At 36.1% G+C, this 25613-nt stretch overlaps 1 protein-coding gene across 5 annotated transcripts in view; it reads right to left on the minus strand.

The window, feature by feature from the left end:
• Window positions 1-25241, minus strand: part of RALYL (RALY RNA binding protein like) — a 373375-nt gene extending 348134 nt beyond the window's left edge. Inside the window, exon 1 of one of the 5 annotated variants that reach the window (XM_072410992.1) lies at window positions 24854-25241. The gene's annotated coding sequence lies outside the window, so the exon portion shown is untranslated. The other 4 variants (XM_072410990.1, XM_072410986.1, XM_072410987.1 and 1 more) reach the window with 4 other exon arrangements.
• Window positions 25242-25613: the final 372 nt, after the last annotated feature.

Consider the following 25613-nt stretch of genomic DNA (forward strand, 5'->3'; position numbering starts at 1 on the left):
TGGGTTTGGCTGGTCTGTTTGGTCACTGTATTGGTGTTGATAAGAAGTTGAGGTCTAGAAGACTTGCTGTCTGGAAAGTGGGGGAGGAACCCATCTTTGCTATGATGTCTTACTGTAAAATGGTAATGAACAGGTTAATGGTCAAAGAATCTATCTTTGGTGTGGTGTCCAGCCATAAAATGGTATGAATAGGTGGTGAGGCCAGGGGTCGGCCTTTGGGTAAATAATATTGGCCTTCAGGCAATGCAGTGCAGCTGGGGACTCCTGGCAGGAGTGGGAGTGTAGCGGCCTCTGAACTATCTTCGGGTCATGATAGATATAGTTCATATCAAGATTTTAACAGTTTTGGAATTTTCATATATGTGAGACTATTTAAGACATAGTTGGTGCAGATGAAGGCAAAAAAAACAACTTCAACAGGGGAAAAAAATTCCTTCCTGATTCCATGAGGCAATCGGATGTTCCCTGGATCAACAGTCTCTGTTATTTTTACTTTAAAGCCTTAATACCCAGTTATATTCTGTGCTTCTAGAAAAACATNAGACTTTTTCTTTAGTAGTTGCTGAAAATACGTCCTGAGGGAGCCGATTCCACATTTTCACAGACCTTACAGTGAAGAATCCCTTCCTTATCCGGTGCTTAAACTTCTTTTCCCCCAGTGTTGATTGGTTTATAAATGTGATTCTTTTAAATCAATTGTTTTTCTAATTGTCTTTTTAAAAAAAGTTAAGTATTTTTGTATGTTAGGTGCCTAAAAGTTGTTCTGAATTCCTGTGTATTTACTAATATTGATATGTGGGATGCGGAACTTGTAAAGCTGTGTTGTATAATCTGATTTGTTCAAACTGACTATTTAAGATTTTAACAGAGTTGTGCAAATTTCAAGCAATAGAAACAATTAGGCAAATTAAAAGGTGGTTTGTTCCTGTGAAACCTGTCATCAGGTATTCAAATCAAGGTCATGCTGTAATATCAAGTATAAAATGGCATAAATACCTGGCTAAAAACATTGAATTTCCCAAATGAACGCCAAACTGCTATTCCTAAGCATCTACAATAAGAGGGCTAGTACTGCTGGTTTCCTTTTTGTAACATTGTATTTGATAAGTTTTGAGATTTGAGAAGTTTTTCTGATCCACCCACTTAAATATTTTTGATTTACCCAGAACACATTTGCAAAGAAAGTCAAATAAAATAACTTAGGCTCAATTCACAAAGTTTTTTACAAGCCCAACAAACTATTTTCAACAAAATCGCACTGGACTCAACTAAAAAGAAATGTCACTTTGCTGCAATTAGGCTTCTAATTTAGCTTTGTGGCTGAGCTATCTGCATACTTGTTCAACTACAGTGACTCACAGTATTGAAGCATTTTCCATAAAAAACACATTAAGCAATGGCAGCCTCCATATACTTCTTATGACAGATTCACTTTAAAACTTTAGACAACCCTGCCATTATAAATTGCATTTAACATTATCAGACTGGATCTAAAGGGTGATAAAGTAGGATCCAAGAAGGCTGCTTTAGTCTTGTTAAATGCTTTCAAATGCTTGCTGCAACTGATGTTCTTGAGATGATAAATTCCAAGCTATGAGTAAACTATGCTTGTGTATATAGGGTTTAGAAATATTATACATAAACTGAGGATTGACAATCACCTAAAATGTAGTGCACAACATAGTATAAAAGGAAAAAACTGGCCCAGCCATGTACATTAACAAATCACAGCTTTAAAAGTTCACAACAAACTCCGGAAACAGATGAAATACATATTAAGGAGCCATTTTACTCTCCATAGGTGTTGTATTTCTATCCATCCAGTCCTGAGATGTATACAGATATACCTCATAGCACAGTCCTCCCTGGCAGAAGTGAGGGTGTGATTTATTCCTACTGTAGTTCAATAACATTTACAGGTCTATCCCCAGCCCATGACAGGAAAACAGAAGCAGTAAACTGATTATCTCCACTTCCTAAGAATCTGCTCTCTCCTCCTTTTAGTATGTTCTTTGCACTGCATCATACCTGATTGGCTGTTGGGGATACTACTGAATCCATATCTTTGTACTCCCCTGCACAGTAGAGTTTTGGAACTGATAACAAGCCAAATTCATTTACTTACATTAAATAATAAAATACAATTAAGATGTTCGGAGCCTGGCAAGGACATTATTTGCAGGGAGTTTGCATGTTCTCCCTGTGTTGGCATGGGTAATTTCTGGGCACTCCGGTTTACCCCCACACCTCCAGAATCATGAATTTAGATTTATTGGCTTCCCCAGAAATTATCCTTCGTACTTGTGTAAAATAAGCAGCAAAACCAAAATGCAGTACAAGCTGCGGACTGCAGAGTGCAAAATTAAAGCATGAATATAATAATGAGGAATAAAATTATATTAAGAAAAAATGTGCAATCCTTACTGCTCCTCACTACTATCTATCGTCCACAGCTAGCTGCCCAGTATTGGTATTAGATAAAAACATATATGTCTGCATTGTGTCAAGCAGTATCTGTTGTTCTGGGGCTTGTATTGTGCAGAACTTGATTATCCTAAGAATTCTCTTTTCATTATTCTGTATTTTATGTCTGACTGTACCCTGAAGAAACGCTCTGTGAACTAATTTAAGATCTCACAAATGATCTATAAAATGACATTTTCACCTCTCTCTTTCTGCAGCCAATATTACAGTATCTATTTACAGTACAAAAGAGCACCTTGATGGCTACTCAACCACTCTGAAATATTGCCTCCTTATCATTAAGTCATTTAAGGTATTGACTGCAATGTCCTTAGCAGTCCTTGACTTATGTTTGAATTACTTTTTCAACCCGATATTCTGATACCGAGATTCAAAGATAACATTAGCCAACCATTAACTTCCTTTAAAGCCATAATTATCAAAGAAAAGCTTTTGTTTGGTATATGATGGCAAAAATGTATGTGCCTTTTCATACCTAATGTAAGACTGGCACTACTAGCACAGTCTGAGTAAAGGCTGAGTAGCAATGTATTACTGTCTCATAGGAAATTGGTTGCTGAAGGTAAATCTGCCTATACTGTATTTTGCACTTTCTGTTCCCTCCTTTCCTTTTATCAACATACTAATAACCTTCTTTTTTATTTAAACCTTTCATTTTTTAGTATACTGTATCTATTCTGTTACCTCCAGTGATGCCACCAGTAGGTCTTTGAGCTTTTTCAATGCAATACAGGCAGATTGTGGCTGGTGGGAGAAACCAGCAAGGGTATTCTACATACCTAACGCACTTCTTCTACACTGCTCCAAAGGGCCCTCAGATTTCATACAAGTGGGCTGGCTATTAAGGGATATTTCCCAAAATGCCTTGGTGGGTGGATGACAGCTCAAAAAAGTTTATGTTATGGGCCACCATAGCTAATGTCCATGGCTCTACATGTAAAAGGACTGATATCTAATGAATAAAAGGGACAGAAAAAGAACAAATAAGGCTGGGAATGAAATGGCTAGATCAGGGATCGGCAACCCGCGGCTCTGAAGCCACATGCGGCTCTTCAATCTCCTTGTTGTGGCTCCCTTCAGCCACCAACGGGAGATCCCCGATGGAATCAGGAAAGTTTCAAAGCTGTGTTTGTGTATGAATGCTGCATGTCATGTACTGCAGCCTTACATCTCTTCAAGTACAAACCTCTAGATCTCCTAAACAGTATGTCCTACCGACTTGAAATGTACACCAAAAGTATCGGGGTACACAGGGGACCCTCATAGCTAGCAGTTCCCCAAATTTAATTGCCCCATCTTTACCAACTTTCAAAATATGGGGGTCATAATTATAAAAAATAGTTAAAATTGAACATCAGGGTTGTTGTTTTAAAAGTGTGTCTAGAAGCCCGAAATTAAACATACAAAATATGGACCCCCAGGGCGACTTACATAGCAAGGAGGTGTAAACCCCAAATATATACTTACCTGTCACAAAATAGAAATGTCATACTAGACTACCTTGTTGCCTTCCCTAATTTGAACCCTAATTTCTCTGGAACTGGGAATGTACAAAACAAAAACGTAGGTGCAAGTGGGGGACACCTGTGACTAAAACCCCCTAACATTTTATTGTTAGGCTATCGTCACAACATAAAGAACTCTGCCCATCTACCCTGTTACACATGTTATACATTGCTGGAGGCTTCAAGCACCCGATCTCCAATTGAACAAAATTAGAGGTGCAAGTAGGGGACACGTTGGCTAACACCCCTTAAAATTTCTTCACAAAGGCATCATCAGAACCTAAAGAACTCTGCCCATCAAAAAAATCTACCGTTACACGTTGCTGGAGGCTTCTAGAACCTGAACCCCAATTATTATAATTATGTAGGCTATATAATAATTTATTTACGTAACTTTATATTAATATTATTATATATATTTAATTACTTGTTAATCTATTTATCAATTACCAAATAACTTACCTATTCATTTTGGGAAAACTAATCATTGCTGATTACTGATTACTTTAATCATGAGTATATTATTATTATCAGATGAAATACTATAAATACTGCAAAAATTCATAAAACAAATCATGATACTAGGGGCATAGTTAAGTGTTTAATTTATTTCAAAGTAGGCCAACACATGCACACTGCCCTTCTGCCTGTTGTATTCTGTTGTTGTAACAGGTAAAATTAAAAAAACTTAAACTTTTAAAAGTTTTTAAGCTGTGTTATGTTTTGCACTTTCAGACTATTTTTCTTTAGTGGAAGAGGTGCAAAAAGGCTCTTTTGATAGTAAACGTTGCCGACCCCTGGGCTAGATGATGACTTGCAATGTATACTATGAGAAGCTGACCTTGTGCAATCTACTTAGATTAGAACATTTCTGTATTGGGGGGTGCCAGCACAATTGTGCAAGATTGAAATAATGACTACTTCAATAAACAAAATCAATAAACATATAAGACACAGGAAGAAAAATGTATAAAAATACTTGCAATATTCCATGTCTTATGGATGCTGGTATCAATGAGCAAATCATGTTAAAGCTGAGCATCCCTAATCTCACAAATGAAATTCTCAGATATCTCAAATATTGTACAAAATATTGTTTGCAAAACATTTCCCATGGCATAATTTGTTTCTGTACACCTGATACAGACAGGGGTTAGTAGAATGTAATACAAGCTGCAGTACGGCATATAAACAGCTGAATGTAATGCAGAGTGAAGGAATCAGCGATATGTAATGCAAATCTCAGAGATCATTTGTATGGAAAACAGAGTGCAGTGGTCAGTGATATGTAATGAAAAGTTCAGAGGTCACAGGTATGAAATGCAGAATGGTATCCACATATATTTGCAGATGTATGTGAATAAAACCTCTTCTATTCATTTGTATAGGTGAATACGTGAAAAGTTCAAAAAGTGAAAAGTTATTATAAGCATTATAAGCAGAATAATACATTTATTAATAATTAGTTACTTGTTAATGTAACTTCTCTGGTCTTGTTTGCTGCATAGGACAGTTCATCCCCTGCTCGCACCACTTGCCAATGATGCCTGCCTCACAATCAACACAAATGGAAGCACCAAATCTGTCTAGAAAGTGTGATAGATATCATCCAAGGTTTGATGCTTTTGCTATGTTTGGCTTTGCTGCCCAGCCGCAGTACGATAACACTGGCAACCTGGCAGTTCCCCAACAGCACAGCTGTACTTCGGATGAGCAGGTAGTAGTGGCCAGCCATGTCTCTTGCACAGAGGTGCCATCCTGGACGTTTTGCAGCCAGTCCAATGCATCCCTGGCAGCAATACGGCAACAGGTGAGGAGGAAGGTATTGCACGCATGAGATTTTGATCATTCTGTTGGCTGGTTGCTCTAAAGTAGCCCGAGGACAGAAACATTAGAATTTGAAAAGATCAAACATAGAGATTTATTTATTCATTTAAATTGATAGAAATGTATTCTTCTTTGAGCCAGGTGAGTGACTGCAGCAATAACCTTGTTAGATTTTAGTTCTATGAAAAAGTGCAATATCTTCGGACACATCTTTGGTCATATTATAATTTTATATATATATATATATATATATATATATATATATATTCCATTTCATCCTGGCAGACTTAAACATTTGTAAAATACTTTACTTTATGCTGATATTGCTGTTTTATCAATATGTATTAATTTCACCAGTGTCTTAGTATTATATGGCTTGGGAATGTGAGCCTTCCACTACAGTGAGGCAATAGATTTATTATTTAATTTTTCTTAATATGATATTTCTAATAAGATATGTGTCTCTGGCAAAAGCCCACACATACAAAATGGCAGAGGGCACGACCCAGGTAGAATCCTAGATGTGTAGATGGTTATTTTAAGCTATATGTATTAAGTTGCAATTTTCACTTTTAAGAGTATGTATCCTCAAACAATATCCACAATTAATTTGTAGTCTGAAGAAGTAGAAATTTAAAATCTGAAACGCAACAGCAGCTATTATTAGGAAATAAGTCTTTTTGATTGTATATATGTACTGTGCCATGAAAAACTGGTAAAGCTGTGACATGATATCAACTATTAATGTTTTAGGATTCTGTAAATTTATAATATACATATAATTCTATAATAATTATAGAACATATAATTCTATAATAAATATAGATTTAGATGTTCTTGAAACTTGAAAAGTCATATCCATATGACAAAATATTGGTTTTTAACTTCATGTTTCAATATAAATAAAGCTTTTTTCACTTTTGCCTCTAAAGTCTCAGTCTTTCATTTACCTAAAGGTCATTCAGTAACCTGTGTATCTTATTATTGGCAATTCATAACCAATAGAATAACTTTGGTCAACAAAGAATTAAGTTATTTGCTTAGAGTTTGAAAAGTAAAAAAAAGCAAACAGGATTTTAAGACAGGTAGGCGCCAAAAAAGTTATTTCTCCTATATTTGTTAACCATTTGAAGCCAATGAGGATCAAGTGGCACATGCTGGGATATTTTTCAACATCACGATTTATTAAAGGGAAAATGACTGACAAATGTCAGTCTATGGGCTGCAGAAAGTTGAGCTGCTATATTGCATGCAAGTAACTACAGTACTAAATTGTATTTACTAGAAATCAATATTTTTGCTTGCTATTGGCTTGCCAAAGCATGGCTTGGCATTTTGGCAATTTAGTTGTTATGAAGTTGCACCATGTGGGTGTAATACTCAAATAAATGTATCATGACAATATTCATAAAGCTGCTGTAAATGGCTATATGGGATGGTCATAAGGTTAACTGGAAGCATGAACCGTGTTGCCAGCAAGTAGGAGGCCAATCAAATTACAGCCCAAAAGAAAATATTCCTTTCCATTGATTATGGGCCACATGCTACAAAACTTTTTTTTTCACAGTGAGATTTAAACTGATTAGGCTGATTTTCTGAATCAAGAAGCAAAAAAAATACATCTGTAAATGGGTTTCTTCCATTATGGTAATAAAGTTTTACCATTATGCCCAGCCAATAATGTGGAAATGGCAGAAACAATGTATTTCCGTGTCTCTATGAACATTTAACAGTTTGCAATGGGTAGTTGGAGGCAGACTGCCATGGCCTCAAGCAAAATTCAATATCCTGTACAAGCCAAATGGGAAAATGTAGGTGATAAATACTGTTTACAAAGTTAACTATGTCACTGCCCAATTGACCATACCAGATCTGTCACAAATGTAGAGACCTTCTTTAACACATCAAAAACATCAGAATTAGCTATCACATGTAAACTACATGCACCCCAGGGATATCTGTTCTTAATTATTTCCCTATGCTAACATTGTTGCAGGGCCATTTAAAGTCTTCATATTCATATTCAGATTTTTTTTGAACACTAGACTATTTATCATTATACCCCTCCTTTATAGAATGCTGAGATGTTAATACCCACTTCTCCTCCCACAATTTGCCAGCCAGAGCAATTTTTTTTATTACAGCTACATACTTATTAATTTGTCTTTACTTAAGGTATCAAATAAAAATCTTTTTTGGTGGGGGACAAGCAGGGGTTTCTATCAGTAATACTATCTTTGCAATCTATAGACGAAATCTATAGCAAAACAAGAAGAAAGAAAACTTTTTTTTGTTTGATGAGTGTTAGTTTTCAAACAACTTATATCACTTTAGTTAAAAACATTCACATATTTTATTCAATAATTTGTTAATAATTAAAATTAGGTTTCTTTAAAAAATAATACCAAGGTTATTTAAAATTAAATAAAGGCTGTTTTTTGCACATTGTTAAAATGTTTTACAAGAAATAAAGCACCAACAAATGAAAAAACAATAAAAACAATATTAAATAGTAATAGAAAACTACAGTAAAATTATTACTAAAGATCATGGGGAACACATGAGTTAATTAGAGCTGATCAGGGTTAACTAATAAATAACAGGGAGTTAAATAGAAATTATTATTTTTTGCAAGGTTGCATTAATCAAAATCATATGCTGAGTAAAGGTCACTCCTTTGATTTGCTATGAATGAGTCAGAGTAGTTAAAATATAAAAAAGGAGTGTCAATTTACAAGGGGAAAGGAGGATCTAATTCCATGATACTAAACAAGTGCAAGATGTCAATATGACAGCTGGGATTTGCCAGAAAATGCACAGGACATGATGTACATGCCAAAAGTATATTATAGTTTTTTGGGCAGCTTGTGTGGCAAAGTTCAAGACTGTTGTGGGGGGTATCTGGCCTTGGTTCATTTATATTTTTTTTAATTCCTATTTCTAATTATCAGAAAAGAACACACAAAAATTTACTCATGTAACTACACTATTCTGCTAACAAAATATCAACAACAGATGGCTGCTATGAACATACCACAGTAACACTGAATTAATAATATTATTATTAAACAGGATTTATATAGCGCCAACATATTACGCAGCGCTGTACTGCCATGAGAAATAACAAAACAGAAAGATATAATGCTGTCTGGCTGAACTACATTCATAGAGCAACACTTGTATTTACCTGGTTGACTGTATTTCATTTTGCCTGTAAACTGTATGCAATTATAAGCCCCCTTTCCTCAGATATGTGTTTACTAACATAAATGAACTAAACTTGCTTTATAATTTTAGCATAATGGTAAAAAAAAGTATAGATAGATAAAAACACCTAGAAACTTTATTCATAAATACAAAATGAATGTTTTTATGAGTTCTTCAGATCTCAACGAAATTCCTAAAGAAACAGAAAAATCATCTGTGAAACGCGTTAAAAAAAATGAGATAGTTCAACGTTAGATATTAAGACTAATGTTTTTAGATGGTTTTAATATTTGTCAATAAAACGTTGATTGTTTTTATATATATGCAACATTTATTTTTGCCTCAAAAGTCCCAAATGTGCTATTTTGTTGTTTGGTAAATTACACTTACTTGCACTTGCATAGTCCTTTTCGAAATACAGCTCTCTTAAAACTGTAACCATGGGATTACTAATATTGTTTTCAGTCCTAATGTTTACTACTTCTGCTTTCTGATACTTGTAACCAAGTTCTATTCTGAAAATAGCAAGGACGTAAAATAGTGCATAAACCAGAAACAATAAAGTAACATTATGGCTGTGCTCCAGGCATACTTTTAGGAGGGTTGTATTTGAGAACAGACAACACAATGATAATTATAATTAACATACTGCTCATTGCATTTACCTCCTATTGTCTTGTTTTGGGATAATTTCTGGAGTACTCCTGCAAATAAACACCAAAGGCAATGGACCAATTTCTCCATCTTAACAGGTAGAAATTCTTGGCAGGTTCTGGTTTGTTCGTAGTCCTATTAATGCCCAGGTTTATTCAGCATTTCCCAAAAGGCATGTTAAAAGCACAATTTGACATCTGCTATTTATGTTTTCATGTATATACTACTTACTTCTGTACATGTGCTTGTTTCCTATTCCGTTCTCCTCCTCCATATATTCCATTCAGTTTGATTAGGGTAAAAGTTAAAGTTAAAGTTTTTTTTAATAAATCATACCCTACTCACTGATGCATTGCTACACTCCTCCCCATTTTCCATTCGGGGTCAAAGGCTTCGATTTTGCACAATGTTTACCCTCCCCAACATGGCAGTTTGGTACCTGGAAATTGGCCACCTAAACCAAACATATCAATTCAGCAATTAGAGATTGTAGCAATGGTTCCAGTGGCTAGGCAATATGGACCCCAATGGACTAAGTGACAGATTCCCTATAAAGACAGAGCTATGTCAGAATTTACTGTGCACAAGAGCAACCCTGTGATTGGAGGTAGATGGAGATTAATGTCATAAGAACTTTGGGGAAAGTTAGGTTGAAGGGCTATGATATTTAGATCTACTTGACAAGTGAAAGCCTGCTGATCTTACACATGGGAGCTCTCGGGTACGAATAAAATATGATAGGTTATTCCTAAATTAATTAGGATAAATGGTGGAGTGTCCTCTCTATACACTGCAAAGTGAGAGTCCTACTTCAGATTTTCTCAATCAGTTGATTCCTGCATTCCAAACATTGCACTAAAAATTATATTTTCCACACAGCTTCTCATCACAATATTGTCCATTATTGGACAGAAATTATCAGTACCACTTGAACTACTAAATTTCACCACGTTCAATGAACAGGCATATTTTTTGCTAGTATAGTAGAAAAGACAAGTTCCAGTTCCATCATGGGAGCTGTTCTCTGATTCCATGTCAGTTAGAATGAAATAAGAAGTGACAATGGACAAACACAATTCCTTGTAGCCTTTCTAAAATTAAAACAAGGTTTTGTTAGCTGGCCATTTTATTTGTAAATAGTGCTAAGATTAGGTCTACTTAAGCAATGAACATTTTGTCTGGATACTAAGCATGCATATCTAATATAAGTTAACATCTACTGTTACATAAAAAAGCACACTCTAGGCCACCTGAAAAATATATTGCCCTAACTAATAGTTTTAAGCAATTCTTACATGGAATGGACAGTATTATATCCTAAATAGCCTATACGTTACGATTAGGAATAAGGTTCAGGTTTAACTTTTACTATGGGTTCACAGTTAAACACAAATCCTTAGCTAAAAGGTTTGCAAGTTCACTGGCAGAAATAAGGAACAGCCTGAAATGTAGTACATACCTTTTTAATAAAAATGTGAGACATAAGCACACCACCACAAAAGGTAATGCTAAAGAGATCATTTATATAAAAATATAGATACCAGTGCAAAAGAATATCACTTAATAATAGGATCGAAGAGCATACGTATATACACAGATAGTATACCATGAGAACAATACTTATATTCAAAGGGCAATATATAGCCAAAAAATGCAAAAAGAGGACCTATAAACGTTTTGATGGCAAATGTGAAGATTGCCTTGAGAAAGGGGCACATTTGCTCTGATATGTCAGCCTATAGAATTTTTTTTTGCACCCTTTTATCAAACAGCTCCTTGCATTTGCACCTGTTTAACTTTTGCATACATAGTCAAAATAGTGGTGAGCAGATGAATTATCTTTTTAATGTAGTACATCAGCCATTCTCCTGCACGGTTCTGTGGAACCCGAGGGATACTCCAGAAGTTTCCAGGGGTTCCTTCAGCTGCGGCTGACTGACCTCCCATAAAATGGTGCCTACATAGTTCAGGGACCAAAATCACTTAGCAGAGCCAGCTGCATGAAGCCAAGCACTTTTTTAGCCATCTGTAAAGGATGCATTGTAACCACTATTGTACAAGGTACATTCTACCTACTGGAAACCAATGAAAATAGCATTTGTCCTATTGAATGATTATGGCAGGCATTCCCCAACACCTGAAAAGTATTTAAAGGGTCAAGAAAGACTTCAATACATAGCTTTTTCACTGCTGTGGTTAGAGCTTTGGTGAGAGCAAATCAAGGTAGATTCATCCCTAGCCACAGTGTCTAAGTTTAGGGTAATAGCGTTTCTGCTTATGCCCCAGCCACTTACTCCTGTTAATTTTTCTAATATACTGCTCAGTAGTCCCTTAACTATCCATTTATTCTAAGGCCATTGGCTGATCATATCAGCTAATTCTGCACTACCCTCTGCCTGGCTGTGTACACAGGACTAGTGCATTGTAGGTTGGGAGACGTTGTCTGAAAATAAGCACACAGTCAGTAGGTTGATGTAAGATATGCAGTCTTTGTTCAAAGTTGTTTAATATTGGTAGCCATTTTTTGAACAAGCATTGGTATTTATGGTATCTCTTATGGGTGATCAGCTATCTCTAAAGTTCCATTCCTGAGATATTCCTGCTTTCTCTCTATAGACTGGTATCAAGTCCAATAGGCAGGAAGTGAGAAGATCTGAAAAATAGGACTTAGCAGAGACGGTAAATGTTTGTAGCTAATCATACTTCAGAGGAGAAAGTATGAATATATTTTTTTTTATAAAAAAAGACATCCCACACTTAAGCTAGGTACACATTTCCAATAATTATCGTTAGAAAATGAACGATTACGACTGATCAATGATTATTTTTGAACAATCATATTGTGCACGATTCTGTACATGCTGTAATGATACGATTGTTCAAACATAATCCACCAATAGTGTACACACGCTAGAAACAATCGTTTGAACGATGCAGGAAGTGACATGTAAAGGAGAAACTGTATTGCAGAAACATGCACAATCACTGAACGACCTTACACACTATAGTGAACGATCATCGGCCAATCAGATCCGCCGTAACGGTCGTTCATTTCCAACGACAATCCTCGTTGGTCACCTTTTTTGTGAACGATTTTCGGACGATCGGTTGTTCGTTGTTTGTTTCCAACGATAATTATTGGAAGTGTGTGCACAGTTCCCTCATTGAGAAACCATTAACAAACCTCAAACTGATTGATGATCCCTGTTCCTAAAAACGAAAGCTAAAATTCAAGCTGATGTATCAAAATACCATTCACTATCTTTATCTATATTATACTTGGCAGTGGTATTTTTTACTACATCATATGATGAATATAATAATCAATAACTATTTTTACCTTAATAGAATTCATGAACTGAACCAAAAATGATTTGGTGCAACCAGCAGTCAAAACATTTTGAAGAATTTCATGTAATTTATATATAAAAGTTAAACATTTCCTTGAGATTAAAGCATGGAGGTGCACTTGCACAGATAACTATTTGTAAATGCTGCTGACAAAAGCATAATGTACTGTTGGGAAACTATAAAATGTCACGATATTTCAGAAATATTTTTCACTGTGTTTACAAATTAAGCTTGGTGGAAGAATATCATGCAAATTCTCTCTGTACAGATAAATAATATTTTAGCCAATTTATAATGTTATAAACATAGTGGAGAAGAATTTCAGGTGAAGGAAAACATTTAAGGAAATGCCATTGTTTGAATAATTGTGCAATAATATTTTGACTTTTGAATACTAATGTGTGTATTAGATTTTTAAACTAGCAATTTATAGTTCACGGTTTCGTCAAAATGCGACTGTGGTTAGTCTAGACCTAATACAGCTTGAAGTCCTGGAAGGCATTTCTGCAATAAATTTAGTTAAAATAATCCTTGTTTTTTTTGAGTAAAATGTAAATGAAATATTAAATGCAAAATGAATCCAACTGTTCCTAATTAGGAGATTTGCAAACAACTCATCACATATCTTTGTGTTTTATTCAGTATGTAGCCTTCAAGGTCATGAGCAGCATGAGTATTGAGGTCAATAATATCACCTGTCACCAGTTGCTAGGGCTTCTTCACACCTTTGTGTTTACAAATGCATATCATGCATTTTTATGAGCTTTTTTATGTATTGCAGTGCATTTCCCATTTTCCCATGTTGCAGTGCATTTTAAAACACACCAAGAATAAAAGGCATAAAAAAGGGCAAAAACATCCTTCAATATTTGAAAAATATCTAAATTCATCTAATCAGGGCTGCGTAATATGTTGGCACTAAATAAATCCTGTTTAATATTATTAATAATAAAGGAGTAGTTAAAATGTACTCAATACTAACATGTATGCATGTTCCAACTTTCTTGTGATGAGACACCTAAGTATGTAAGCAAAGAATACAATGCTGTCACATCCCCAGTTCTGTAGACCATAAAGAATTAAAGTGGAACTCCAGGCTTACCAACAAGCTTGTACAGTTGTATAGGCTCCTCTCTTGTACTGAAGTTGCTAACTTTGATTTCACTGCACTACCTTATTTCCTTGCTAAAGATATACAGAATACAGTCTAAAGCTGTGTACAGACGATACATTTTTTTAGGAAACAATTTTCTTTTTTATCATTTCCAGGGAAAGTAAAACGACTGAGCAATGTACAAGCAGTGGTGTTCACCTCCATAGAGAATGAAATGGGGAGGATGAATGGAAGGCATCCTGCTGTGTCCTCTTCCATATGATATGACAGTGGTTTTCCCCGCTAGGTTGTTTAGCGATCTACTTTACAGGATCACTAAAAAACTGTTGTGTACATGCAAGATTTTTTTCCCAAGGTGATCACAATCGTTTCTTTTGGGTGACAATCTAGTGTGCATGGCCAAAAGAGTAGAAACAGCCAAAAATAAGACTCAGAAAATGTGCAAGGCAGGAGTGTCTGCATAACTGGACTGGAAGCACAGTCATCTTTCAAAGCTGGGATGAAAATTCCTACTATGATTTCACTGCACACTGTGAGCTTTTCATAGTGTGGACTGGATGTTGCTGCTAAGCCATCTTTTTTTCATGACTGAAGGACATCTAGTATAATCTAGGCACTTTCTCTTTAACCTTACCTTTTCTGGTCTGCCCGCTAAATAGCAGACTTTACTTAGCACAGATCCTTAGCAGCACACATTCCTCAAGACTGAAGCCAGGCCATCAAGACGTTTTGATATTTGCATAACTATTCCCAAGAACCAGTCTACTGATTGCATCAGTGCTGAGGGCTCTTGAGATAAGTATTGTGGAAGGAGGCTGTAATGTTTTTGAGAAGTTATTTAAAGCAGTATTCGCCAACCTTTTCAGACCTATGGACCACTAAACTTAGGGGATCCAGACTGCGGATGAGTGGGGAGCCATGTCTCACTCAAAAGGGAAAAGACTTCCCTCATAGTGACATCATGATGCCAAAACCCGCCCACTCTCCTATTGGAGGTCTGAGCCTGCGAAGGGAGAGTGGGCATCTTGTGCCCAGAGACACAATCTGCCCACCCTCCTTAGTCTAGGATCCGAACGGGAGACATGGTCTGCAGCTCTGGCTGGTGCACCCCACCAACAGGGACTTTCTCCTGACCCTGCTGGGGGGCGCACTGACAGGAGCCACTGATCACCGGTTACTGACTGTTGATGTAAAGCACCCTGCTGGCCCATCGCAAAAATCATAACTTGCCTGCACTACAAAAAGAAACACAAGGATGGTAAAAATGTCACTGGGACTTAACTAAGATAAAGAGGGAGGAACCAGGAAAGGCAAAAAAAATTCCAGATTATACTTCAGCTTTCAATATAAATGCCTGTGATGTCTGTGGCTGTGGCTGACAATTTAATCACATTTCTATTCTTTGATCTTTAACAAGTTTGACATTTTTTTCAATTGTATAAAATATAAAATAATCTGTTGTTATGAATAAGGCTGAACCTTGGATGACAAGTTATAGTCTGAAGGAAACCTGTCATGCCTGTACTGATATCCTTCAGGAAAATAATAGTTAGCAGGCTGTCCCTGACCTCAGTACTTTTACTTACCTGAAACAAGCATGCAAGTATAGAAATCATACAAAAGTTAGAAATCCTATTCTGCATGCTTCTTCTGGGTTAGACCTTGTTCACATCTGGTTTGCAATAGCTCATAAAAGGCTTCTATTGCTCGCACCATACTATAATGCACAGATGTTTATCCATCCATGGTTTGCAATGTGCTACAAAGTATGCTTTAAGGTGTATTTGCAAGTTGGGTGAGATGGGTGCCATTTAAATGCCCAATTTAGACTTGCTGTCAAAAACCAGGAGGTTACACTAACTTTTTAGTGTCTTATTTTAGTGTTTTATTTGCGGGTGAGTGCAGTTGAGGTGTGGTTCTTCCTCCAGACAAGGAAAAGCAACTGGAACCACATTGTCACTTTAGGAACCGAACTGTCCTCCACCCCAAATACAACTGCATGCTCAAGAAAGTCCCCAGCTACTCCTATTCAGTTCAATCCGAGTGGTGGGAGCAGGGTTAAGCCTGTGGCAGAATGCTGGGTACAACTGCAAGTCTGGGCCAAAAAAATGGTGCTGCAATTCCAAATGTTCATTACATTAATGGGTAATATTGCACATTGGAACAATGCCCAGATCTTATGCCAGCTCATAGTTTTTAATGGAACATCCAGTTCAGCAATAGTTTTTTTTTTTCTAAACGGGCAGCCTTAAAAAACTCAGTGACAAGAACAATAGGTATTCTTTTTTTTTTATTTGTTTACACTAATTAGAGCATCTCAGGCACCTTTTCCGATCTGGTATCATTTGTGCCTCTCTGTTTGCTATCTAGTGGTAAACGTTTTTTTCTTACTGCTGTCTTTCCAAAAAGTCACAAAGCAAGTTATAATTCTTTCAATGTGTCCAATAATTTGATAAAAAAATTCCATCAAGAAAATTTCCTTCTGGACTGCTTTCCATTTCCAGTTGCACTTCAGTCATTAAAATGTAAATTAATTTCTTCACTGAACTCCCTTTCAAGACATTTTTAACAACCCAGAGTTTGTAATTGAAGCATTTCACAACACTAAGTAAGGTTTAGATAAAATATCGTCAATGATTTTCAGCTGAAAGGTAATATAGGATACAGCACCTCAATATCATGAACACCTTGATTCTTTTTTATGTTGTAAATGTAAAGTTTCCTCTATGTTCTCATCTTCAAAGAAATCTTTTTTCATTATTTTTTTTGAACTTTTGTTTTTAATATTATAAATTACCACTGCCTATCACTCTATGAAAAGCAATTTGTTTATGCTCTTACAAAATTATTCGACAAATCATCTGATAAACTCTGGAGGACCCCTGGCTGAAAATGGCTTATATATACAGTTCATATATTTATACTGCTTTACCTGCCAATTTATGTAATACTCTACAGCTTTCTAGTGATTTACACGTCTATGGCATGTGATAAAGCCAAAGAGGACTTAATTTAACTTTAAAGTGTATGTCAACCTTTACAACCTTTACAAATAAAAACTATATATTGCTCCTTTGGTCTGTTTATTATAGTATTAGAAAGTACTTTATTAAAACAGATGGGTAAAAAAATAAACTTTTTTAATCCTGTCAGAAGTTTAATGTTTTACGTGTCTTCTGCACACTTCCAGTGTTATCCCAGGGAACCCTCCTAGGTCCTAGGTCTCTATACCGAGAATCGGAGTGCATAGGTAGTTTAGCAGAACACACTGGGCAGGGCTGATAATATTCAGTTCAACTGTTCTGATTCAGCAATTCAGCTATGTGAACCATTCACCTCCTGCCAGTGAAACAGTTGATGATCCAGAAATCAGTAATGATAAATCTAAAGTAGCACAGTAATCTTACATACTTTATATGTGAGATATATGTGTATATCACAAGAGGATCTGGCCAAAATTACAAATCTTTTGGCACATAAAAAAGTAAAGAGATATGTGTTTTATCATGAGTTGACCTGGAGCTTCACTTAATTTTAATAATTACTTAATTGTTTGTTACCAGGATAGTCAATTCTTACCCAGATAAAGCAACCTCCATTGGAGATGACCATTGACTTTTCTTTTAAAAATATACTACATCGTTGTTATCGAGTTTACCCCAGACAGAGGTCAATTATGAATCAGTGAGAACTAAGTTGAGTAACTAAGGTTATATGCTTGTCTTACCCAGGTAAAGAAGGTAAAGAAAAAAGCTTTTATATGTATACTATTGCCAATGCTAATATGTCATTAAAATCATGTTCAGAGTTAGACAAGCTGCCTTTAGCATCCAGGTTTACAATGTATATCTTTGTTATTCAGATTTTCTTTCAAGCATGTTCCCTGTAATTATCTAATGAGTTCTCAGCCTTTTCTGATTCAACAATAGAAATGCTTTCAGTCTTATAAAACTGGCAATTCTAAGTGAGTCACTTCTTTCTAAGAACAGAGATGGCTAAACAGTGTGCCGGAAAACAGTTTTTACCTATATCAAACTACAAAAGGATACTTCAGGTGACATTTTGTTTTTAGTATACTTAATGGTTATGGAGACCAATACACCTCCAGAAAACAAGTAAAATACATTTCTTAAAATGTAACTGATATTTCTTTTGTGAAAGAGAAGCAAAAGCAGCGTTGTGTAGCTGTAGATGTTACAGCAAAATAATCGCAAAATTACAAACTTTGATATTACAGATTTTATCTCATACCTAAAAAATGTGCCCGCCCCCAATTTTTGATACTTGTTAGAACTTTAAAAAGACACACCTAAGTACATTTAAAAATTAAAGATCGTTTTATTATGAAGCATGAAAACTGGTTTTACTATTACTATGGGTTTGACTTTTCTGACTGTGAAGCCAACTGCCTGTCAAATGAACCCCCTAAGTGGAACTAAATGTTAAAAGAAAACAGTGACCACGCAGAGCCTGAAATATACCTGCCTCACTTTAATTTTTTATTTTCACTCACCTGTCCGCCATCTTTCTCTGTTCCTCTTCTGGGTGCTGCCGCATGCACATAGGTGTTTATTCATTCCTGGCAAACACAGGGTTGCCGGTATACCTGACATATTCAGACATCTTGCACTTAGTTACCCATGTGCAGCTCAATGTATTTAGAAAAGAATATAGTGAACAGGCAGATAGGTATGTTTTATTACATAAGATACATTGCCTGTCCCTGGCAACCTGCAATTTTGGAATATGAAACTTTAGTTCCATTTAAATATTTGATATGGGTCCTTTTATTAGTTATGGTATTGGATGGGGAGGGCCATCCCTGAAGTCAAGCAGTGTTTTTAAGGAACATACAGATAAGGATATTCTGTATAAGAAAGGTAATAGCAGGTTTTAGTAAAAAAAAAGAAAATTAAATCCTCTAATAGGCAAATATACCCTACCTTATAAACATTGTTGTATTAACCTTCCCTAACATTCTTTCTTCTTTTTTTAGGTGCCAATGTTTAACTGGATTTGAAAGTAGAGTAACTTTAAAGTGAAACTAAAAGAATTGCGAGCAGACGGGTTGTATATGGCAGGAGGGACAGGCTATGTCTCTTTGGTCGTTGGTCATTTTGATTGGCCAGAGCTGAATGGAAAAACTCCCATGTTCACTTCACTTAAGGTCAGATTTTTTTTTGCAAATTCTAGACAACATTTTTAAATCATTTTAATAGTCCACAGCCTTGCTCTCAAGCTGCTGTAAATAAAGTGTTTTGAAGGGATGGATAAACAATCGATCGATATAAAATGTTGTTCTAGATTCTATTCAGTAATGGCTAAGATCTAATTATGTGATCTCTACTGAAGGAGGGGAGCATCAGTGCTGCCCTTTAGTAAAGATAACCTGTCTATGCAGCATTTTCTCCAAGGAAAATATTTTAGCCTTACTATGACTACTTTCTTTTGTAAACACTCTGCTAAGAAGTGTTAAATTACCCAAAGATGTGATCATGATTTCATTTTAACAATTTACCTGAATCAGGTAGCAATCAAGTTCATGAATACCAGAATACAACTCTGACTTTGAACTTAACCAACACATTTTATTAATTTATACTTTTGTTTGTTTTTTTCCCAATAGTATGGCCAGGGCTTGGCCATTTCTCTCATAAAAATGAATATGTATGCTTCCATGATGCATTTCCCAAAGCTGATGAGATGGTTAGTTAAAAAATAAATAATAATGACTTTGGCAAACTTTAAATATACTGGTTCCAACTAAGTGATAACTTTTTGGGCTACTGGATATTTACAAAGCAAAACTACAGGCAGTTTCATTGTGGGCAGTGGACCATTACGTGTTAATTGGAGATTTAAAAACATATCTGGTATGTAGCTGTCTTCTTTCCAATAACCTACATTCCAAAGCCTCTTTTAGATGTGCGCTCTAAAAACAAGTGGCTGGCTGCCCATGGATGCCCCTATTTGCCTCTATATTCACTGGGAGCAATTTTGCAATTTTTAGAGTAAGCCATAGCATCTAAAAAATGCTTTGTCAAGCTTTGAGTGTGGTTTTGGTCTGTCTCCAGCCCACTAGCAACAACCACAACACAACATCATTCAAGCCTCCTAACAGGTAACAGATACAAGGAAGTCTTCCCAAGCAGGGTCAAGGACAGCAAAAAAGAAAAATCTGAAAGGTGTTCTAGTCCTTCTTCTAAACAAAAACAGATGTTTTGGCCTAAGTTTCAATGTGATGGCAATCTGTCAGTTTACATATGCAGCAGCCTATTACTGACAATTCTACTGGAATCTATACATCTGCTTCAACATAACACAATATTTACAAAGGCTGCAGCCCTTTAGTTATCTGTAGGGTGCTGTAAAAGTCTACTTCTGTAAGTTCTAAACTTTAAACAGGTCTTAGTTAATAATAGCTGTAAAAGGACCTAATGTTTCAATAAAGGGTCAGTCCACACAAAAGTGATGGTTTGCAAGAAGTTCAATACCTCTTTTGCATGTAAAAGTTTAAAAGTATGCACATGAGTTTAAGTTTCAATGTGATGGCAATCTGTCAGTTTACATATGCAGCAGCCTATTACTGACAATTCTACTGGAATCTATACATCTGCTTCAACATAACACAATATTTACAAAGGCTGCAGCCCTTTAGTTATCTGTAGGGTGCTGTAAAAGTCTACTTCTGTAAGTTCTAAACTTTAAACAGGTCTTAGTTAATAATAGCTGTAAAAGGACCTAATGTTTCAATAAAGGGTCAGTCCACACAAAAGTGATGGTTTGCAAGAAGTTCAATACCTCTTTTGCATGTAAAAGTTTAAAAGTATGCACATGAGTTCCTGGACCTGTTGGGCCCTTATATGGGATTCTCACATCAAAAGGATGGAAACCCATGTGCTTCAACATAACACAATAATATACATGTGCTTCAACACAAGACAATAATATACATGTGCTTCAACACAAGACAATAATATACATGTGCTTCAAGATAACACAATATTATACATGTGCTTCAACACAAGACAATAATTACAAAGGCTGCAGCCCTTTTGTATAGTTTAAAAAGTGAAATATAAAAGTGAAAGCAATATGTATAATGTAACCACATAATACATTTCATTACAAACTTATTTTTCATTCAAACTCATCTTAGATGCAAAATAAACAAACCAATTGTTCTCATAATCCCCTAGTGAATTAAAAGAAAGCTTTAATGGAATCTATACATGTGCCTAAACATAACACAATAAATACAAAGGCTGCAGCCCTTTAATTATCTGTAGGGTGCTGTAAAAGACTACTTCCGTAAGTTCTAAACTTTAAACAGGTCTTAGTTAATAGGAGCTGTAAACGGACCTAGTGTTTCAATAAGAGTTCAGTCCACACAAAAATGATGGTTTGCAAGAAGTTAAAAATCTCTTTTGCATACTATAGTTTAAAATTATGCACAAGAGTTCCTGGACCTGTTGGGGCCAATAAATGGGATTCTCAGATCAAAAGTGGATGAAAACCCTGGTGGCCACCGGGAGAGTTAGGAATTATGGCAGAGAAGATCTGCTTCTAGAGTATTCAAAATAAATCACACGCTGGAACTGACTTAGCCCATTAGATTCCATATAACTCCTGCATGCACAAAGTCTTCAATGTACAATGTAAGTTTGAATTTAAAAGTGAAAGCAATTTGTATAATGCAACCCCGTAATACATTTCATTACAACCTTATTTTTCATTCAAATTCATCTTGGATGCAAAATAAACAAACCCATTGTTCTCACAATCCCTTAGTGAATTAAAAGAAAGCTTTTTATGATTTTACAAGTAAAGCTACAGAATATGCTAACTTTACTCTATACAGTAAATAGCATTGTTATCTTATAGTACATAACATAATAACAGTATGATAAATATATCTATGTATTTATCCACCCACCCATATACAAATAGGCATGCTTCCAACGGAACTAGACAGCCGTCTTCAGAATAAATAATACAACAAAACATTAGAGTGAAAGATGGACATCACACATTATTATTAACAATCAGCATTGCACACTTCTATAATTCCTTTATAAAAGGTGAAGCTCTGTGTGTGATATGTCTTATGCTATTTTTTTGCCCGTCATATTTTAGCCTCCTAAATGACAGCATCAGTATCCCTGTCTGAAAACGCTTGGGGGCAACAACACTTTCCAACTAAAGATAAAGTACACAGTCAGCCTTGGCATTACTCCTTACAAGAAAAAAGTGTGTTGTTTATCCCTTTCACACAAATATATATATAAATCTAGAAATATGAATCAACATTTTGTACAGTAATAATTTCAAAATATCTATGCATTAATCATATAACACAACTTTTCAAAAACCAACAGAAAAACAATCATAATAATCACAAAATACACATGCAAACTGCAAACAATAAACGGTATATATGAGATTCCAACGTTTGACACAGATATATAAACCATTCATCCAGAACAATCCAAACACAAGTAGGCTGTCCGAGATGCATTGAGCACAGGCTGCCGTTCACATAACTCCAGAGATGTCTTTTGACCTTTGCAGAACTGACACTCTTAAAACATACTACCAGCAAACAGCAGGTCTGTATAGCCATCATCATAATTAATCAGATCACATGTGGATGACTTATTAAAGAGAAGAGCTTTTACATCAATACAGAAAACTTGCATTGCCTTTGAGCAACCAGTGAGGTTATGTTTTTTTTTCACTTCTACTTAAACCAATTGATAATTTTATGTGCAACCTGATCTGTCCTTTATTGGAATGAAACAACCAATGACTTATTGCACTTAGAATAACTGACAAGTATAAGTTTCTACACACAGGACATTTTTTGCAAGGTGTTTCTGATCAATGATCATTAACAAAGAACCAATAACGGGGTCTATCTGATAATCAGCAAACATTATTTGCTGTAGAATCAATCTCTGTCATTGAACACTAGGACCTGGAAGATGCTCCAATTAAGAATGTTTAGTGAATGTCACTGTTTTATAAAGAACCCAAAGAGAACCTGTCAGCGGGATTGGATCACTTGAACATGCAGCCTCCACACTTCAGTATGGGTGCAGCCATGTTGAATAATTTCCTCCAGCAACAAGGATGCTCTAGGAAGCATTCTCCTGGAGTAAAAGGTGCTATTAAAAAAGCAGCACGGGTTAAAAAGTAAAACCTTATGCTATAAAGATTAATTCTGGCCTCTGACAATGCGTAAGGTTGAGACATTCATCCTTCAAATCAATCACATCACTTTTGAAAAGTGAAATATGTAAATCTAGGCAGGTCCTGGTATCTCAATGTATATCTAGCAATAGTCACATTCAGCTAGAATACTTCTTGTAATGTTGGAGATGTTTTCAGCTTCCCATGCCACTTCTGATGAAAAAAGAACTGATGAAGTGGCTTTGAAAACTGCAGAACATCGTCAACATTAGAACCAGTCCAGTTGAATGTGATTACCGCTAGCTATGAAATGTGTATGGAAAATCATGACATCTCCTAGAAAATCAATACTGTACTTTGCAGGTGGACTAAGAATCTCTGACTTTGGCATCATGCAGATAGCTGTCAAGCTTGCATTAATTTACACCTTTTGCATTCACCAAGGAGTGCCATATATCGTACAAGATCCCACCACAGCCACACAGGATCAACTGTAAACTTCTTGGAAAGGCTCAGCTTGCTGAAAGATCTATTTCCAAGCAAGCAAGCAATACAACCAAGTTACAAAGCGATGCATTAATGCATTGGTAGGTAATAACATAACACTTACTGGGAATATTATAGACATATACAGTAAAAGGCAATAGGCAGTGTAGTTGCTGCTCTTGTGATTGCAAACAGTGGAAACGCCTTCAAGAGATGAAGTACCTGCACTGTGAGCCTCTCAGACGTTCACTTCATCTTCTGTTGACAAGGAAACCAAAGCGCACTTCATTTTCCAGAAAGAAAAAATAAAAAACACCTTCCACTGCCATCAATTGGAAATGTTAATATGTGTACAGAGCAGATAGACATACATCATCTTTGTGACCCCAAATATTGCACATCAAATAGGCACAAGAAGTCAATGGCATTTGAATAGGTGAGAGGTTTGGGATTTAAAAAAAAAATTATATATATGACCACATTAAAAAAAAAAAAGTTGCCATTGTATAAAAGGGTTAATGGAAATTTACAGTAAAGAAGAAAGAAGAAAAAAAAAGAAAAAAGTGCTTTTGTCAGGTTTCAAGAAAAGAAAATAATCTTGCACCTGATGTTACAAGAAACTCTTGGAGATCATGTACTGCAAAAATAGACAAAAGCATCCAAAAAAAGCAAGAGTTATCAACATGCTTTGGAATGTCTAAAAATATTTCTGTTTTATGAAAATAAATATTATTATTAAATGGAAAAAAAAGAAACAATAACATTTACTTTACACTGTCAATGAGAACCAGTTGCACATCCTGAGCTGTGGGGATCTCCCAGCAGCCTGTGGATCCAGCAGCACCTCTCTGTCTAGCACCCAGCAGCCTGCTAGAAAAACTTGCACTCAGGATTAAAAAGCATGCCCCAGCTCCCATCTTAAACAAGCAGCAAAGAAGTTAAAAAAATAATAACAAGAGGGGGGTACAAAAAATAAAAACAAAATAAAAAAAAAGACAAAAAAAGACAAGAATGTCACCCAGAAGGTACTCACCGAGCGGGAGTAAAATGTTGGAATAAAAATGAGATTTTTGTTTTATTATTTTAGGAGTAAAATTACAGTATGGCGGTGTGAATAGGAAAGAGCAGCTTCTCCCTCGGTGTCTGCCTCGGGCACTGACACGTGACTTGGAGCCAGGCTGACTTGCAGGCAGAGGAGGTGGGATGTGTGCATGGAAGTATGGGGGTGCAGCAAGATAATGCAAGATAATGAGATGCTGGAGGTGAAGGCAAGGAAGGGGGACCTCAGCAGAGTTCACATGAAGATGCCACCTTGAAGTAAGAGGAATCTTTCTGGCTGTCTTGGGGAAACAATGTAGCAAGCAGTGAATGAGATAAGTCAGCACAAGTTGTGGTGTCAGATCGCTGCTGGGATTTAGCGCACGTTGTCTGCTGCTCCTGGTGCTGCTGACAAGGAGGATGCTGAGGAGAGGAAGGGGGTGGGCAGAGTACAAGAGGATGGAGGGATGGAGCTGACTGCAATGCCTCCTCCAGCCAGGACACTGACAGCTATGGCTTTGTGTGCAGGTCATCTCATACATGGCTTGCATCATCATCTCCTTATACATGGAAACATTCACAAGGATTTCTATGTTGGAGCTTCCCCTGCAATTTCTTGTGATTTTCCTCTGTAGTACACTCCTGTCTTCCATGGCCATGAACACACATTGTGATTAGGAGGATTTTATCACATTGTCACCTTTATTACCTCCTTTATTGTAAGGTTCAATGATTTAAGCAGGGAAGAATTTCTG

Source organism: Pyxicephalus adspersus, chromosome 5 (genome assembly GCF_032062135.1).
Source record: "Pyxicephalus adspersus chromosome 5, UCB_Pads_2.0, whole genome shotgun sequence".
Lineage (NCBI taxonomy): Eukaryota > Metazoa > Chordata > Amphibia > Anura > Pyxicephalidae > Pyxicephalus > Pyxicephalus adspersus.